At 38.8% G+C, this 20,673-nt stretch overlaps 1 long non-coding RNA gene across 1 annotated transcript in view; it reads right to left on the bottom strand.

The window, feature by feature from the left end:
- Positions 1 to 20,673, bottom strand: part of LOC121949529 (uncharacterized) — a 133,577-nt gene that overhangs the window by 71,418 nt on the left and 41,486 nt on the right. Inside the window, exon 3 of the long non-coding RNA XR_015777763.1 lies at positions 18,645 to 18,734. This is a non-coding gene — a long non-coding RNA (uncharacterized LOC121949529). The remainder of the gene's footprint in view (positions 1 to 18,644; positions 18,735 to 20,673) is intronic.

Raw genomic sequence — 20,673 nt, 5'->3', positions numbered from 1 at the left:
TACATATGGGAGGTAATGTGTCACTACTAGCTGGACTATGAATAACTAAAATGCCAATGAATAATTCAGTATCTGGCACATTCATTATTAACAGTATGAATGATAACACTTTATATTAGAGAATGAGAATATTGTTGTAAATAATGTTGAAATACAACCCCACTCGAAGAATAATATTTAAGCATACTTAAGCAGCGTTTTTATATTTATTTTTCCAAATTTTTCTTTTAGAGTATAATCAACAGTCATGACATATAGTTAATACAAATTTTATTTTGATATAAAAAAATATCCCCTTGTCTCATAACTAAGTGAGTACTGATTACCTGAGGATTTATTTTTTCAACACAGCTCTGGTCAAACATCCACCAGGGGCAGATGTCCAGCTTTTCTTCTCTTTTAATCTCACTTTACTTTTGTTTTTTATGATCTGCATATTAAAGAGGTTCAAATCTCACCATAATGTAAACGCTAAGCCCTTTGATGGTAGCTAATCATACATCTAATTAGCCAATGAGGTCGGCTACATCTGAAGGATGCTAAACAACTCACAGCCACGTCAGCAGGGTTTGCATTCATTTGGAGAAGTTGTCAACCTACTGGACAAGTCAACAAATATGATGATGATTTATTTTGATCCTCATTACTATATAACTCCTTTACAGTGCTATTGTATCCTGTTGTATTGCACAAGTAGGCTATTCAAAGAAATATATATTTCATATTGACTGACTCAGTGTTTCCTCTACACTCATTTAGGAGTGGCCGCCTGCCACTCCTAAATCCTACCCGCCGCTCCTTCAAATGTCGTTTTTTTTGGGGGGTTTTTTTTTTAAATTGCAAATACACCACCGCCGCATCACAGCACAGTCCTTCACTGCGTTGGGTGTCGCGAGTGCTGAGGCAGATAACTATCTTGCTCCGTATCTACTCTTTGGGGTAGATGGCACCGCCCCCTCCCACCCCCCAGCAGAACTAACTGGTGCTGACGTTAATTAGCTACTCGCATCCAGGCATCAGGTCAGAGAGTCAGAGGAGTGTCGGCTTGAAAATAGCGTGCAACTTACCGGAGAAAAGGTAGACTTATTAGCTTAAGAAAACTTATAATAGATTTTATTAGTTAAATAAACATTCGAAAAATATTGATGGCCAGCTAAGGTTACGTAGCTTAAGTTAATTGGGCCCCGTGCCAACTCAACTCAGTGTCGCTAACGTGAGTAAACTAATTGATAGCATTAAGCGATATACACGCCATGATGTAACTGCTGACTGCATTTTCAGAGGAGCTTGTTCAAATATTTTTCAAAGAAGAGAAAGACACCTGATGAGGATGGTGCTAGTCAGGTATCATTAGCCTTTTTACTGACTCAAATTATGATGGTTAGGTAAAAAATGATGTTCACACTTGTAATCAAATGTGACGTTCTTAAAGCAGAAGCTTGTGGCTATATTCCAGGCAGCTCATCGTCTTGTCAATGATTTTGAAACATGAATTTAAAAAGCTTTATAATGCGGATCTTTTTGTCAAAGAAGCCAGAGTAGAAAAACGCACTGTGTTTCTCCAGACAACAAACCACAGGCACATCTAAAGCAAATCATGACCTGGCTGCATGTTGATTGGATATCTGGCAGACATATTGGTCTGAACCTTTTTTGTTGGATTTGTCATTAAGTTGTTTGTGAAAGGAAGTGAACCAGACATTCTATGTGCCAAGGTACTCCTTTTACAAGAGCCACAGGGATGCGGCAGGTATTGACCTCCACATTGTGAAAGTCACACTCTGAGATTGAAATGTCAGCCCTCACCATCGAAGCTCGACAATAACCATAATGACGACTTTGTTACCACAGCCGTTAAATGTTCATCAGCTGATGGGTGCTGAAATCTTCCCTTGGTAATAGGAGGTGGGGGCAGTGCTGATAAGAGCTGCAAACTGCGATTGTTATTGATGCACAGGCCCCTGGATGAAAACCATCAACCTCCCTATTTGATGGAGATTGCACTTGATGAGACGTTAGGCCATAGGTGAGTGAGTTCACCGACAGGGCATTTGTTGACATCACAAAAAAAAAATCTCACGAAGGCAGTCTTTCAATTACTCTGCAGTAAGAGACGAGCAAGGATTTCCAGCTAATCGATTCTCGTCAGTGATGGCATCCAACTCCAATGATATAAAATGCTCGAATAATCTATTACAGAAGCATGTAAGTGAACTTCCAGTGTTTTTTTTTTAATAACTTTTCCATTTTACCAAAAAGTCCACAATATAAAAGAACAAAAATAAAAAAAGCCAAGAAATTCTGGAGGAACTGTAAAAAAGGAGCAGCTGATGCTAACACACATCAGTCTGCAGCCCTCCTCATGTTATTGGAAAATGGTGGAAAAATACACAAATAGAAAATGACAAAATACACACACAAGAATAAAATAATGTAAAAGCTCTGACAGCAAACGCCCAAATAATGTGATGCTGTGATGATCAAAAAGAAGCATCAGGACTTCCATCAATTAAGACACAATGCTGTGTATTTCTCTTTTGTTTAATCTGTCGTCAAACAACAAACTACAGCATTGTTATAATATGATGTGCCATTCTAGCACTGAATACTTGGAGTTCACCTGTAATGACCTTGGTAAAATAGCAAGTAACAGACAATAAATTTGGCTCAGCACAGGTTGGCAAAAAGCTTTGTGTTTTTCCACATAATTTCCACTCTTATCTGGTACCAATAATGACAAAAAGATTCGAGCCTCTTTGGAAAAAGGCCTTTGCTCCTTGTCATTCACATCAAGTGCTTATGGTGGGGGTGCCCTCTCTGCTGGGATAAGGTTATCTTGAATGGAAGAAATCCTAGGAGAGACAATATTGATCCAGCCCACAATTTCACACAAAGCTCTACATTCGCCATAAAAATGTTGGCAGGAATACTGTCATTGCTTCTCATTTGGGGCTTAACACAGAGATCTCAGGAGAAGCTGGTCATCAGCTTTACTTATCCAATATTCGGTCTCCCTTTGGGCCATATCTTAAATGTCATCATATGCAAAGGAGGATTTCTGAATGCCCGGCTGTATAAATGGAGCTGATAGGGATGAACACTCACTTCTTTATCACTCAAAACAACTATCGAATGGATTGCCATGAAATTTCGTACCAATATGTCCCCAGCAGTATGAATTTTAATATCTTTGGTGATCCTGTGACTCCAGTAGTGCCGCCACTAGGTCAAAAAATATAACTTGTGCAAAACTAAACATATTCCTATCATCCTCAGCTGTACTTTGTGTTTGGCAATAAGCTAATGTTAGAAGGCTAAACAAAGACGGTGCACATGGTAACATGGCATGGCAACATTAACGGACAATAGGGCTGCACCTGATTCAGAATTATACCAGTTGAATTGGATTTTGCTGTTCAATATGACAGACATTCACAGTATCGTTGATGGACAAAAGGAGCAGCTGCTGCACAGGTGTAGGTGAAAGTAAAGTTTTAGACCCAGCACAATGAATGGATTTAAGTTTCACTTTAACCACACTTGACGTTGTCCTGCTCCATCTGTGCCCAGATTGTACAATGAATTACCAAATGGTAGGCCTTATATAATCCAAATGAGCTACCAATGAATGCTTCAAAAAACAGAAAATCATTACGGAGCTGCAAATGCTGTTATAATAGCAGGCAGCTACGAATAAATTAATGTGTAGGAAACCCTGCTTTTAAAACATTTTTAAAAAAACTCTTGCATACTTATTGCTAGTGTGCCACTAGTTAAGCGACAGTGCGCCAATGGTTGCACACCGTTGCACAGTGTGCCAATGGTTGCCAAGGCTGCCAACCCCTAAATTAACTCAAAGCACCACTGTGTTCAAATACAGCCTCAAAGAATTTTTATCATGGCTGTACACTCTTAGTGTTTTTTCCTCTACAAATTGCACAACTATAGAACAATGAACTCTTTAAAAGTGATGCTGCGATCTAAAAAGCTTTATGGCTTTATTAAAGCAGGCCTTGAAAGAAATAAAACTATGATCAAAAGAGGGAGCCTGGCAAATACAACCCCAGTGCTAAAATGTTGCAGTGAATCAAAACTAGGCCTTGTCATCATTTTTTCATTGTAGGAATATTTATGTGACATTCACTTCAATTATACAATGAAAGATGCATTACAAAAATGGAAAAATAACTTGCAAGAGCATTGCTGGGTCCCAAGGAAAACGACTGAAAACCCTGGGCTTAAACATCACTGTTAGAGCTTTAAAGCAGCACAATGACATTTTTTTTTTTCATGGTGGTTAAATGTATGAATTTTAAAACTAAGACAAAAGAGAAAAGGACATCTGATCTGCCTTGCAAATAAGACAGATGAGCCAAAACCTGCATTTCTTATCTTGGAGCTATTAAAGAACATGGCAATAAAGAATTTAATGCCATTTCAACCCCTAACTTTGGACTCCATGTGACCATCTGTCAGTGCAACCAAGCCGTATACCCTCAGGTAATTTTTCAAGGATCTCCCCATGGCCATGGATCAAAGACTCAAGGGAATTTCATATGGAGAAATGTATTCTACCTGACCTTGAGAATCCCGGTAATTTATTCTCAGCTTTCCAAGGAAGTACCACAGAGAATGACATTAACATCCACTGGGTCAAGGATCACATCGCAGTGCATAACGCTGCCTGTGATTTTCTTTCGTGAGATGTATTCAATTGAGATAATCTGTGCGGATGTGTAAGACTAAGGTCAGATAGAACAAATGGAGGCTCAACACTGCTGATCATTTGTTTCAATATTTTACAGCCGCCGAGTTTTACTCTCATGTTTTTCAGTGATATTGTCTCCATTTATAGCTCCCACAGACATAGGTGTTCACACGTAGAGTTTAGTCTGATCAGCAAATCGTGCTGTCATGCTTTCTTCACTCCAAGTGTGTCCTGCCTGTAGCAAATGTGCTTGTGTGGACAAAAATGTGGGCTGACTGTAAAATAGAAATTACAGCTGCAGGTCATTTTCTAGTTTAACCAGTAAGTTTAGATGATCATATCAAGCCTGGTCAAACATGGACCCTTTCTTGTTTGGTTTTATTGATTGACTCGAATTTTTTATGGCCACATACAATATGGATAATCACTAACTTTCTGACGCAAAACATGTCATTTATTCAAGCCTAAAACAAATATCACTGAAATATTTACATCAAATTTCTACTTTGTTAAAATGCAACCATGTCATTTTGAGCATTCTTAATAATGATCTATATCGATCCATGTTTATATTTAATACATCAACGTAGCTAACAAAAAAGTTAGATGGGAAACAGTGCTCTGTGGTTTAATAAGCCCTGTGTAAAAAATGCAAGTGCGCCATGAAACATTGTCCACAAAACAAGATGGATGGCTATAGGTATCACACCCTGTAGTCAGAGGTAGTACTTCTTAGCTTTAAACAGTCAAAGACTTTTGTTTTGTTGTCTGGCCAAAGCAGAGACATAATTCAATTACTGATGATTCAATATGTCAGTAACTGTTATCATTTCAGCCACCAAATCAATTTTACATGGTGGCCAAAAGTGGAATTACAATGACCAGGTCCATCATGTGATGCCATAAACTCACAACCAGGATTGCCATTAAGAAGATTTTATGAATTCTTGTCAGATGATCAGATGAATAAGATATTCTTTTAAGTGTACATTAACTGGAATGTACCTTTCTGACAAGCAATGAAGCTCATGAAAAATGTATGTAACTGATTAAGCAACTACACAAACCAGCAGGCGCTGGCTGTGGCAAAGTGTTTACAGTAGAAACTGTGACCTCCATTCCTAAAAGAATCAGGTGGATCAAGGTTATGCTGTAATCCAGATCAACTACACCAGAGTACGATTTGAACTGTTCTTTCAAGGCAAAATTTGTTCCTCATTCCTCTACCATTAGTTCATGACTGCTTATCACAGATAAGCGTCAGCCAATGGAACTGTGCTTCCAAAAAAGCCAGTAAGCGTGTCTAATCCTATTATAAAGAGCTCAACTGGGGGAGCTGGCTAATAGCCACTCCAGCCAGAACCAAACCCTGGAGATCCTGGTGCTCCAGTAGACCCTGCAGATCTGGACCAGAGAGATGAAGAGAAGCTGAACAGCAATCTGCACATGGTCTCACGGGCTATTCAGCAAGTGCCACAGCGGAGCTTCACTGGAGGCATCAATAGTCTAGTTGTAAATACAAGATGTGTGGCCAACACTGGAGGCTAGGATGAGATCATGGAAAGGCCCAGACGGGGTTAAGAAAATGATAAACAACACTTAAGGCAGAAGAAGGAATTAAAGGACAAACAGCCAAGGCCAATTAGACTAAGACAGCAGTAATGGCTGAAGAGAAAGTTTGAGGCTGGTTCTGTTTACCATCCATCAGCTCAGCCGCCATCCTAGTTCTGCTGGAAAATGCATCAGTACTTTCAGATATATATTAAGCAATTATTTGTTAGAATGTTCAAGCAGTGAATTGAACATCAAATAAACTACCATATTTAGAATAACATACAGTACTGTTGTACACGGGCTTATGTTAAAGCCTAATAACTATTTTATGGATCAGATTACTATGTAATGTGAAAGTCCCTCTGATAGCACTTTTCCACCCTAGCTCTGGTTCTTGAACCGGTCCTGTTCGGGAGTCTTGAGGCACTAGTCCTCTTTGGTGAACCAGCCCTCATTTTTGCCTGTCTTGAGTTGACAAGTGGTAACAACATTTCTAAAGACGGCCAATGTGTGTCTGTTGCTTCAGCACTTTCAACATAACTAAAAAGGTATCAATGTATCAATGTTAGGTTTACAGCTTGTTCTGCTCCACCACAATTGGTTAAAATCAATTCAACCAATTCAAGCAGGTTCAAATGCAACATTTCTTATACTTTTTTAAAGCACTGTCACAGAATTCCAAACTGAACCATTCATCTTCACGATATGCACAATGTTTCCTCACATTCTATTACATCAAACCATCAGACAATGTAAACAGGCAGTAGTTTGACCCAAAAAAACCAAAACCTCCAGCAGCGGAATCAGAGCAGCAGACTGTTTGTGCAGTTTGGGAAAGATGAAATTAACCAACCTCACAATGGATAAGCTCTTGATGAATTTCAATTGGCCTAAGAAATATGAATTGGCCATTTTAAAGTTCAGACATGCACATGGGGCTCTAATTCAAAATTTCAATGAACAAAAACAAACTTTGGTGCGACTATCAACTGACCTGTCATACCATCAATCATTAATTGTCACTGTAGTACAAAACTAATTCCTGTTCAAAACCTGCATGCGATGAGGACATTGTAATCACAATGGGGTGTCATCTAATGACAAGAAGATAAAATACAACCCTAATTCCCTGGCGACCAACTAACAATACTATACTTATTGCTTGATTCAGTTTTTGGCTCAGCTCCTGTACTGTATCCTGTTACTGTGGGCGACTGCTTCACACAAACACACAGAGGAGAAAGGCCTGAAGCTTTAAAGTTGCAGAAGGATGTCTTCCATTTAATTTTTTGACAATTTGATATGAAAAGTTACTTTTTCATTATTTTAAACAAGGGATAACAAAAATAATTTATTACAAAAATATATATATATATATATATATTTCACATTATTTCCTATGGGGGATGTAATGGCCTACAGTGGTGACTCACTTTGGTCTGAACAGAAATTTCTTAACAGCTTTCGGAGGGACTGCAATGAAACTTTGATGGCACGTGATGCGCGCTGCATGCAAAACATCCTCATTACAAACTCTCCAGTAGGAAGGTAATAAAAAAGATGGTCCGAATTGTTGACAGTATTTAAAGTCACACTGTTGGGATTTCTAAATGCAGTGGTACACTATAATACTGGTATGACTACTGCAGAGACATTTTTCATGGAAATGAATTCCAATTGTAACCTTTCCCACTAAAGCACAAAGCCAGATGTTAGTGGTTGTTAGAGGACTTTTTGTCCAGTAAGAAAGGGGCTTTACTGAAGTTACATCAAATGTCCAGTCTTTAAAAACCACAGAAAAGACGAGACTGCACTATGGTTCACACTGAAGCAGAAGGCATCACTACCTACTCATTAATTACCTTTTATAACTCAGGCCCTGAAATGCCGTACAGTTAATGATCGATTTTTCCTGCTCTCCAAATGCCTTCCTAAATGTCCCTGCTCAAGAGCATCACAGAGATAATGCAGCAAATGACTCTGAGTTTGGAGATAAGAGTTTTCTGATTGGTTAAGATGATAACTGCAGGTATACTGTATGCATATGCACCACCATGTATTTGTGTAAGGCCCTAAGCTATGAATGGGTCTGCTATATTTTCTCCTTTTCATTAGGGATATAAGGAAAACAACACCCACTGATGTTTAGAAAACAGGAAATAAGATTAAGGCAAAATATTTACAGACCTTGTCAGCAGCGAAATGCTACCACTATTTATGCTGCCAGAAGGACAGAGAATTTTACTTTCTGCAGAGTACTTGTCTCATAACACAATGCAAGGACTGCATTTGCATGTTTCAAGGGGTGACAATGTCATTTGCATAAATTTAATGAGTCTTTCAGAGGAGGGAAAAAAAAACGTGGACACCTGCGGAAACAAGCTGACATTGTTCAAAGGCCCTTTTTTTTCCCTTATTACTCACAATATTGGCCTTGGCTTGCAGACAAAGCACTGTTACACAGATAATCAGGAGGTTTGACATCTCCGTCACAGAAAGGTTGTTTTCTTTGGAGAAAAAATGTGCACAGGAGGTGGAATTTCATCCCCTGCTAAATGGATGACATAGATGGTTAGGACGATACAGGTATGAGGACTTGTTTCTCTAGGAGGGGCTCGCAATCACCAGTCACCAGGGCTAGTGTGCTGCCGCCGCCAACCCGAGGCACCTCAGCTTGTGGTATTTTGATGAAAGCAGTTCAACTGTCAGCAAGCAAATGGGCAAACTAATTACGAGTGTAAGCTGATTTCCTGGTTCAGCCTCTCCACAGCAGTTGTTCTCCCCAAGCACTGGGTATGATTGTTAAACTGAGAAAAGGTACATGCTCTGGACAGATACACCAGAGACTGTGTAAATGAATGGGACTGAGTGTATGGAAATGAAATAAATGCGCTCCTCTTAGTGGCATTGGCTCTTTGAATTCCAATGAGGGGAAGATGGTCTCTGTGGCAACGACAGCTGGGATTTACATCCTCTCTGTCAGTCAGGCTTCTAATGTGGATCTATGGCGCTGTGCCACATACGGTAGCACAGACCTTTTGTCTTCATATCGGTAGATATGAGATGAAAGTCTGCGCAAGCACTTAAAGGATGGTATTTGTTAAAAAATTTGGGCTCTACTTTATCATGGCCATTTACATTTTCAACAGCTCCTCCTGTTTGTGCAGCTTTAGTCAGCAGCATATTGTCCTCTCTCCTGAGTCATTTATTAAATACTGATGAAACAATGGTGACACATAAGCTCTCCTTTGTCAGGCCCGAGCTAAGTTAATTAATTAGCAATCCATGCCGCAGTGCCAGGAGGTTGTTGATTGTATCGTTCTAAGCCGTCATCCTGTGTAAATTGACTGAGATTGAGATCTAACAAGGCTTTGACCTGGATCCCTCCCTAACAACATGATGTGTGAAACATTGATGAGGGGATTTAGTTGGAGGAGGCTAGAGGACATGTTATCTTTAGCCATGCCATCAGCTCCATTAGCTTGGAGGAGCGGATGTAGCAGTGGGCGGACACTCATATATGTTTTTTTTTATAACTGCTGATTGTTGTGCAACCTTGAAGAGACTGACCTTTTTTGTTTTAAAGGGATACTTTGCCAAATTTCAACCAGCTTTGTGTCAAAACAATGTTGGTAGTATATGTAGTTGAACTGTGGTACAATTTTCTTCACTTAACCAGTGCCTTTGTATCCCTCCTCCACCTACATTGAAATGTTCGCCGGCTTTTGGGGCTGTTGCTCAGACTAAAGGCTACATTTCATATTGCCCTCGGTTGCCTGCCACCAGCCGCCGCCTTAAAGTGTACAAAGCTGATCACAAGACACACCCGCCTTTTCTCTCTCTCCCTCTCTCCCAAACTCGGACTAAAATCATATCAAACAATAAAACTAGGTAATACTGATCAAATATGAATCAAGTTCACCTTACTACGCTGCCTATTTCTCATTTTAAATGTTTTCAGAGTTGGCAAAGCGGAAGTGGGTGCCAGACTGCTTCCTGCACAGTGAAAACGGAGGCTGAAAAAAATGGACAACAAACAGTAAAACGTTGCAGCAATGATCAAATAGAAACCATATTCTGTTACTGAGTTGTATATTTTTCCTCCTCAAATTACTTCAGAAACATGTTTTAGCTTACTGTTAACTGTAATAAGACATCCAACCGGACGCCACCAGTGGGAGTGTAGCAGTCTGGTGGTTGTAGGTTTTCGACCCTTTGAGCAAAGCATCCTTTCTCTCTGTTTTCTCTGGTCATAGCACCAATTCGAAAAGTATTTGCATTTTTCTGCTGCAGAGACGAGCTAGTTTTATGTGAGGTCCTTCATCATATTTGTGAAATACTTCTTTAAAGTTGTGCTTTCACACCCTTTGCCTTAAAGATCCCAGCATGCTAACTGAAACACAATTAAACCTGGTTTTAGATTTCATATTTCAGTTCTAACTTGTCTTCCACTGTGTCCTAAGTTTGTTCCCATAGCAATACCCTCCTCTAAAATAATCCAGACAGCAACTCAATGGCTTTGAGCTGTGTAAATTGTCATTCAACTGTAGTAGGCGAGCAACAATATTCAAGAGGTGTCTAGCGACCTGCTCATTCTATTAATGAAAACACAAGCAAAAATGCAAAGAGGCAATTGGTTCTATATCCTCAGCAGAAAAAGTGACGTTGGTGGTCATGAATGCATTGCCACCTCCATGTGCCACCCACTGCTATAAGGCACAGTGACTGTGAGCGAGCGAGCCCCGTGGGCTTCAGAGTGAGGTTAGAAGTCTGTTCACTCTCATTTCACATGCTTTTGGACAGAATAACAAGCACAGCAGCTCGGTTCACATGCTGATGCACGATTTGATGCAAAATGTCATATTGCAATCAAACACTGTGTCTGAATCCAGTGCCTGGTTCCTACTGGTTACGCTATTTAACGTAAGCGAGGACACAAGACATAGCTGTTGTACTTGACAGTGATACTTAACCCACAGCAGACAATGAAGGTGCCAGGTGGCCTATAGACTATTTTCTAATTCACATTGAATTAAAGTGCTTCAAATTAGGATTGCTGGCAGGACAGGGATTGCTGGCAGGATATTTTAAGAAGTGAAATGTCAACATAATGTGGTGCGAGAGGATAGCAGCAGTATCATAAAAGTCAGCAAAATACATTAGTTGGGCACCACAGAAATCTGCACCAAGTTCCATGCCAATCCATGAAGCAGATGTTGCGATATTTGACAGGTAAAGTGACTGACCAGCTTGTGGTGTGAGAAGAAAAGTCTGATGTTCAGCAAATTCAAGTGTATTCTATGGGGACCTTACATATCTGCTGTAAATTTAACTGCAATCAAACAATTAGTATAATAATATTTAACTTTGAACCACAGATGTCAACCTCATGGAGGGACTAGAGGAAAAATCATGTCAATCGGATTCATCCTCTGGGGAACATGAAAGTCTCTATAAAAACTATTATGGCAATCTATCCAATAGTTGTTAAAATATCAAAGTCTGGACTACATTTCTGGACTAACAGATGGCTTCCACAGAGAATGGAGAGAAAACTTACAACAAGAAAGGCACGCAACAAGAGGTTGTAGTTTACTGTAGAGACTATGGCTCTCTGAACGAGGGACAGTTCACAAGTTAACGAGCATGCTCTGACCAACTTTAAATGTAATAGAGAATGAACATATTTAACGTTGTTAGGTCCCATGCACATCCTTCCTAAGGTATGTATACTGCACTACATAGGAATAAAAAGAACAAATTTAGGATTCAAATGGTTTATTCCTGGAAGTTTGTTTTTTCTGTTAATGAAGAAAGGCTTTTGTAAGGCTTTAATAGGCTTTCATTTAGTATGCGACCCTTACAAGTGTCTCTGATTTACTGTGTGCACACATGACACAAGGGGCCAGCGCCTCTGTGAGTATCTGTCACTGAAGTCGCCTAGTAAGCTTCACTGTCTGACGTTAATCATGTGCTCCCCTAATTCATTACAGGGTATACACCTGAGTGATGAATACTCCAGGAAATACTAATGACGGTTTCTACTGTTATTATTTAATGGGCTTGCCTGCCTCACAGAATGCGCTTGCATCGTATTATTTTAGTCAGTGTGTGATTAGCCTCCCATAGGCTCCGGTTTCTAGCTGAGCAGAGGAATTCCCTGTGCTTCCCACTGAGAGACATCAAACTGAACTGGGCCTGATTAAACAGCCTGCTTGAAACTTCACAAAATAACTTGAACAGTTTAACCTCTGAGGAAGCTCCGCTGGTGATTAATTCTCCCCCCTCTACACAATTTTAATTGTTCACACCGGGGGGGGAAGTTAATGGGACCATAGGCCACAAACCCAAAACCTCGTTCCATGGTGGTTCCAAGTGATGGCCATGCTTCGAGGAAAACTGGGAAATGATTTAGAATTGCTGCAGCATCTATATATGGCATAATCTCAAAGTATCATGTAGGTTTGTGATTCGTGTTGGTTTACAGAAATCACACCTCATCGTAAATGAAATCTCTTATACAATTTTGACCTTAATGTCTGGCTGTAATCATGAAATTTCTTGTGAGTAAAACAAGAACAAAATAGGAGAAGAAAATGTAAACTCATGAATAAAAAAAAATGATGTATACATTTTAACTTTTTTTGGGCAGCTGGCAGCACTGTGACTTTATGAGAGCTGGGGACAAACTGAGCAGTGTGCAAACCCTGGCTTCCTGCCATGCTACTCTACAATCAACAGCCCATATGGTGGAGGCAGCTAGTACACAAAACCCACAGTTTACAGAGCTACTTATGACACATTTTGTTGTGAGAAACAAACTGAAGTCAAGATGACATTGTGCTACAAGTGTGTGAGTTAGTATAGTCAAGACTTTTTGGGGGGGTCTCAGTTCTTGACAAGCTTCATAGCAAACACTCTGCATAAGGGAGCATGCTATGATGCTAATTATACAAAATAAACATGCCCGAAAGTTTTAAAAGAAAGTGGGGTTGACATTCCAGGCTTTGAATCTCATTACACTGATGACCTTTCACTAGTACTTTCTAATTATATTGATGTGTCAGCATTGCTGGGAAGAATCAATCAGGTAAATAAGTGTATTGGCTTCATAGAGAAACTCTGAAACATCAAACTCCAATGTGTTTAAGGCTGCAATTAAATCTGTATGTCACGACTGAGTTGGCCGTGTAAGAAATCTCATGACACTTACATCTAAATGTTTACCTTGTATATGTCAATATTAAAATTTTGAAAGTATTGACGCCTTGCCTCAAAACCAGACACCACTAGAAATAGTATGGACACTACAGTGACTCTGAGGTCAGTCACAGCATCGAAATCTCTATCACCCAAGTGCATAAAGTGCTCGCTGGATCTGCGAACCCCACCTTAAAACTATACACTTTATCTTTTTATGTTTTTGGACACTTTAAAAGCTAGTTCATTTAAAGCATACTGAAAAAAGTTAAATTAACTAATTTACCTTACTAGTTTATTTTAAAAATACTGACATGTTATTCAAATGTAACTTACTTCACGTACAAGTAAATATGTTTAATACATATAATACATAACAATGAGTGCTATGAATAGCTTTGCTCAAGTTTGCACTCTAGTGGCCTAAAAGGTGTTTAATTTAGAACAATACTCAAAAACCTAAAATACAAAAGGTTAATTTGATAGGTCGTACATTTTAAGTAACCAACTCAACATGAAGCTTTCAATTCCCCAGTGTAAATCGAAATACACATTATGTTGTCTATTAATTGGAAACTAAACTTCCAGATGGACAGAGCTCCCACATGTCAGTCCCCGGTGCTGCAGCTTTGCCGTATTAGCAACAGGTGAGTGAGAATGAGCTCCAGATTACACAGGCACTATTTGCATGTTGATGAGTGGCAGGTTACTGGAGTGTGAGCAAGATGAAGGCCTTCCAGCTGGATGCTGTCACATGTGAGAGGACTGTTAACAGGGCGTGAATTCAAACACTAACAACTTGTAAATAAACAGCACACAATGCAGAGGAGGACACTACTTGTTATATATATATATATATATATATATATATACATATAAAGGTGTGTGTGTGTGTGTGTGTGTGTGTGTGTGTGTGTGTTTGTGTGTTTTGTAAGAGGAAAAAAAAAAACTGAAGGAACTGTTGGATGATTTAAGTTACAAGAGCAAAGTGTTGCTTAGTCAAGGGAAATGGAACTGTCAAATCGTATTTAAATACTTTAAAATTTTAAGAATAATTCATAGAGACAGCAGGGCTTTGTAACTGGGTTATTAAAGTATATATGACCTCATTTGGAAAAATAATGAATCGATCATGATTGTTCTGATAAAGTCTCCACGGTTTAAACTGACTGCTTTTTTTTCTTCTTTGATGTCTCTGGATTTAAAGTTTTGAGTTAACTCTATGCTGACACACCTGATTAGCGGAAGACCTCCACAGAAGGAACAGCCATCAAATACAAATTATCCAGCATGGGAAGTGAGGTATTTCAATAGCAGAAGTTAAGGGCATTATATTTCTCTCTACTGTTGTCTAATAAAGACTACATCTCATTTTGCTTTCTTTGTTTTGTAAGTTTTGAAAAACAGGGTGTTGATTGCACTGATTAGTGTGATAAACCTGCCAACTGTTGGGTTAACATTTCATTTAACTCTGTCTTCAGAGCCTGGGTAATTACCATGCATCTTCCCACTGGAAACTTGAGTACAAGAGCACACAAAGCTGTCCTGTATAATAAAAGGTGATGATTGGTTTAGACCAATTAAAAACAGTTAGAAGGCAAAGCCTTTGTGAAGTCCAAAAGCATGCATACATACATGTATGATTTAGCAGCCTTTATGATAAGCACTCATTCTTGCAAAGGGTGTTCTTTTTGACAAGGCTACCAGCTTTTTATGTCGATGATGCATTTCAATAAAACTCTTTATCAGGAAACACCATCACTTTAGAACTGTCAAGAACTAAATAATCCTTTAAATTCTGGTAGTTAGTGCTCAAAACGTAAAAAACGATGTAGCATTGACATTAAATGGCATACTCTCATGATATTTTCAATCATTTTATGTGCAATTATAAATTGCTTTTCCAACAACAGCATTTGCAGTATGAATGCATATGAAGAGTTTCCATTCACAGATAAAGGCTGTAGATCAATTTTCTGAATGCCTTGCTATAAATCACAGTGATTGATTAACGTATATAAAAAGGTGCATTTGGATGATAATATTATGTACTTCTGAATTAAAATGTGAAATGTAAAAAGTTACGCTGTCTTACAACGATGTAAACCTCTACAAAAAGGTATTCTGATAATGATAAGCTCAGTACAGCACACATACCAATGACATAACAAAAACAACTGCAGCAATTTCTGTATTCCTATGGATACTGCAGCATCATGATTTGCAGATAAGGACTGGGACATATGGACATATGTCCTTAACCTCCTCCTCCTCCTACATACCAGGACTTCACTTAAACTTTGGCCACATTCAGTTGGAACCATAGACAATCTAAAATGATATGGTACAAAATAAGGAAAAATAACAGATCCCCTTTACTGGCTTTAATGAAAATGTATTATATTTCTACATATACATCTTATTCAATTATGTCTGTTCTGTTGGGATATCTTACATTTACGCATTTCATGTTATCCTCTATTAACCACAGCTAACCATTTTCTTTCATAATGCATCATGAGAAGTGCTTGTCCAGACATATTTGAGTATATGTTTGATAGACCCTGATAGTCTGCAGCTGTGCTGACCTCTGGTTCAAAGATGAAACAGACTCTGGCTAGGATCATTTAAACCTGCTACCCCGGAGAGTCCATCCCAAGATGGTCATTTGGACGATTTTCAAACGGTCGAGAGATGCCTCCGGTTAATTAAAAATTAACTACAGATGATTAATTGACACCATTTATAAGAGGGCCCTAACAGGCCAGAATTTGCGTGAGTTGAGGACTGGTATTTTACTTATAGGAGCCAATAATGATATCAAAAAAATTATGTTTGAGACCTATTACAATTTTAATTACTATTTTTGCCCATGATTGATTATCCCCAACTGCTTTTCATTGTAATATTGGTATCAGTGAAAGGGTTTTACATGTATGTATGTATGTAATATAAAAAAATAATTAGTGCACGATTTCTATCTCCCTTATCTAGACCTACCCTAAGCCCTATCTCTGTGTTACATTCTGTCTCTAGAATTGACAGACTTAATCTTCTTAAATTAAGTTATAACTGCAAAAATCTTATCTGCAGATGTGCACATATTCCCTTACATGAAACGTCGCCATTTTCATCATCATTCCCTTTTATTAAAATTACTATTTTACCGAAACTACATTTAAGGCAGCATAGCCTCTGCCTCTATCTTCTCAATAATTTCACAGATGTCTAAATAAGGCTGATTAATAATTTAACCACCTTCCCTTCCTCCATCCCCTCTTTACCCATCTTCTGTGATTTCTCATCACTGTCATTTTGTTAGTGCTAAACTCTTATCCTTTTCTTCTTCTCCTCCTGGCTGCATATCTAACATAAGATATACTATACGATTACCTTGTAGCAGCCAGTCGAACCCTAAAATCCCCAGAGTTCCTCCCAGCTCGTTACTGATGTTTTGACACTCAACTGTGAACTGTGTTTCAAAACATCGCCAGCAAGCTTAGAAAAAATTCAGGGATGTTGCTCTGTCACTTAGAGTTCAATCTGATTGCTCTGTCAAAACAAGCACAGACTGAGCTGAACTGCAGCAAAAGTGGGTTCACTATTAAGTTACATTAACATCCCTCACAGCAGATTCATAGGAACACAACACTATGATTGTGTAAGGCTGCTTGTTTAGGTTCATTTCCACCACCAAACAGTAAAACATACATTTTAAATATTTCAAATATACTATTCAATTAATCTCTAAGAAAGCGTGCATCTACTCATGGACAACAGACTTGTGCTTGTGACAGCACAAGATGAACACATGCTACCAGAAAAATTCTAGCCTTTTGCTGGATGTGTCACACACTTACTGCCCCATGTAGCACAAAACCTTCTTCAATTAATGTCTGCAACGTATACTGACAAATACACATGCTTTGCTACATCTGTGTGAATGCAAGATTTAGGTAAAACATTTCAAGCCACACCAGAACAATGAAAAAGACCCTTCATACCTGTGTATCACTCTCTTCCATTTATAAAACCTATAGTTCCGGATATAGTTCCAGTCCTTTGTTTTGATTGGCTGAGCCACATTTGAAGTTGATAAAAAAATACTTCACAGCCACACCGCTGTCACTGCATAACAACACACTTGTCAGATCAAGTGTTGATAAGTGGCTGAAAGAGGTGGCCAGGATAGAGGAAGAATATAAAAAAAAATAGGGGATGCTCAAATAAACGAGAGAGGAACTGCAGAGCTGGTAAATTCAAGAAATAAGGCCGGGACCATTAAACAGACCATGTGATGTGGTCCATCTACCGCTGGAAATGTAACAGAGAAATACACAACAAAAGATCCCTCTAGCAAGGGTAACGGAGGTAGACTTTCAGAAAACAGAGCCCTCTCAGGCACCAAATCCAGTGTCTTGTCAACAAAGTCTGGTTAGATGTGCAGCTGCAGATGGGACACAGCATTAAGAGGGCAACCATCAACTGAAGCTTGAAATCATTCATAATCCGCCAGGATGAGAACAATCAAAAATATGTAATGCTGTTGTTCAATGAATATACAAAAACCCCAAAAAGATACCAGTGGATAAAACAAAGAGAGCCTGCGGGGATTAAAGTTTGAGCAGCCAAGGAACCCGCTGTGTCCTGGCGCTTCCATGAAGAAATACCTGTCATTACTGCGGCCCAATCCACCAGCCTTTTATCTCCATCCAAAGTGGACAAACTACACCAACGATTTATGATAAGTTAACGATGTAACATTCAGTAAACTAGAGCCCCTGGGGGGTGGATTTCTTTGGCTCCATGTTGCCACAGTAAAGCAGTCGGCACTTTCCGCTGTGTCTTGATGTTGCTTGGCAACCATTTTGCTGACCGTTGCTACAGAACTACATCACTTGGTGGAAAAATGTTTTTTTTTTGTTTTCAATAAATTACTGAATCTTTTTGTTGTGCTGTGTTTATTTTATGATACATTGCCAGGTATATGTCAACTCTTTTCAAAAAGCAATAAGCCACATGAGGCAACGGTTTACAGTACATTTAGGCTGATTTAACATCTTTTTGTGTTTTTCTTTCTCCTTAAAACCATAGAAAAGTGATGATCTTTTCCTCCACATCCACCCATACCACAACAACAATATAACCATATACAAGCATGGAATAAAATGAGATGTCCTACCTTAAACCAGATGTTCTTTCCTCAGTAGTTTCTGGTCAGAGGCAGATATTGTTTAGTTAAAATAAAGGTTTCTGGAGAGCTTCGGTTTTTCTGGAAGAAGAACAAAAATACTTCATTCACTCCAAAGGTTATGTTATATTCCTTCAAAAACACACTGACTCAAATGGAATTACTTAAGATCTTAGTGAAATTGCTTGGACAAACACGCTGCTGCTCCCTTCAACTTCAGAGAGCAATGTGTCTCCATTTTTCAGCACATTGAGAACATCACAGTTGTCAATGGATATAATAGAAAAGACACCATCCCCAACTCATTCTTGTTTTCAACTCCTCAAATACTGACATCTGCACAGTGGCCCAACACTTTCAAACTATAATGCTCTGGGTACCCCCCTCCAGTGTCCATGCCTTTTCAAAACAAATTTAAACCAGCATATAAGTTTGATTTGTTTTTTAGGTTTAAGAAGCAGAAGTATCATGGTTTGGGTTAAAATCCAGGTTGTTTTCACAAACTATTTGTACATTTTCCCATGAAAAATAAATGCACCCAAATTCGTGCATATCCCATGTATTTGGAAGGGCTGCAATCGTGTGTGCTGACGGGAGTAAACAAAGAAGCGGTCCTGAGCAGTGATGAGGCAAGCTGATGCGGTGGTTCAGTCACAAAACACCACACTTTCCCCCAGGGCTTGTCCTTGGAGACGCATGTTCAACTTTGAGTCTTTTTTTTTTTACAGTTACAGTGTCATATGCAGTATACAGTACACACAGCTTTAGGTCACAAAGTCCAACAAACATCCACTAAGATACCACAGTTATGTTATGCATCCCGGTTATGAACATCCTGGTTTCTGTAACCTTGATGAACCCTAATCTCCGTTTCAAGAAGCCAAATTACGCCTCGGCACTCAGAGATCAACACTGTGGCCCTATCCAGGTTTGCAGTCCCTGTTTGCTTAAATAAACAGTAATCTGTGTTGGTACAGCTGCTATCAGAAGCTGTAAACATAATTTTCTAAAACACCATGAACATGATCAAAGACAGGATAAGAATCCAAACCAGGAAACTAATGTGCATGTAAACATAATTACTGACTCCACTCTGTGATTGAAACACACACAAATCTTATAACTACATAATCAAATGCAGTACAAACAGGTTTTATAGGTGACACATTTCCCTGAAAACACATCAAGGCAGTTCAGTTTGATGCAAATTATAATCAGCCATAAGTGATGTCAACTTAAGATACAGCCATAAGACAGCATTTAATCATGTATCCACTGAGAAGCTAATGAAAGTAAAGATATAAAGAAATATGCTAACATTGAGGCCTTTTGAACTCATGACAAAAACCTAACATTCATGTCATATCAGTTTAGAATACACTGTGACAAATATATATATGTATATGCAATAATTCCTTTTTTTTTTTTAGCATTATGATTTTTTTTCCTTCAACTGTGGAGATCCCTTAACACCTTCCAAAATGATGCAGTCCAGTATGCCACCATTACTAATGTATGCCTCAAAAATGACAACCATGTGCTTTTATTATGCTTTTAAAATAATTTTGCAACAGCTAAGAAGATTTTAGGGGTAACGAAACATTGCAAGCAATTATGTCAAACCTGCAGCGAAAATGCCATTTGTTAATGTCCATTCCTCTAATACAATACATACGTTCATCACAAGGCATTATTAAAATGTAATTAGAAGTGTGGTTACCTTTAGGCCTGTGATAACAGGTTTTTAAAAATGTTCTTTTTATGTCATCATGACAGAGTTGATTCGACAAAGTTGTGGGCAAACAGTGGCTTTTTTAAACATCCAGGATTTACAGTGCAACTTCATTCATTATTCATTTGGAGTCCACTTTCATGCAACCTGATGAATGTAAGTTCAATATTCACTCCATTTGGTCCCACTTCTTCTTCAGCAACATCTGGCTAAGCTGCTAAATGCTCCAGTATGTTTACCAGCTACTTGCTTTCTTTGCCTGTCTGCTGTTTAATAATGAACAGGTAG

This window comes from Plectropomus leopardus, chromosome 10, assembly GCF_026936395.1.
Source record: "Plectropomus leopardus strain MGB_pleo_1.0 chromosome 10, ASM2693639v1, whole genome shotgun sequence".
Lineage (NCBI taxonomy): Eukaryota > Metazoa > Chordata > Actinopteri > Perciformes > Serranidae > Plectropomus > Plectropomus leopardus.
The sequence above is the reverse complement of the archived record's forward strand: the minus strand, read 5'-3'. Positions and strand labels throughout refer to the sequence as shown.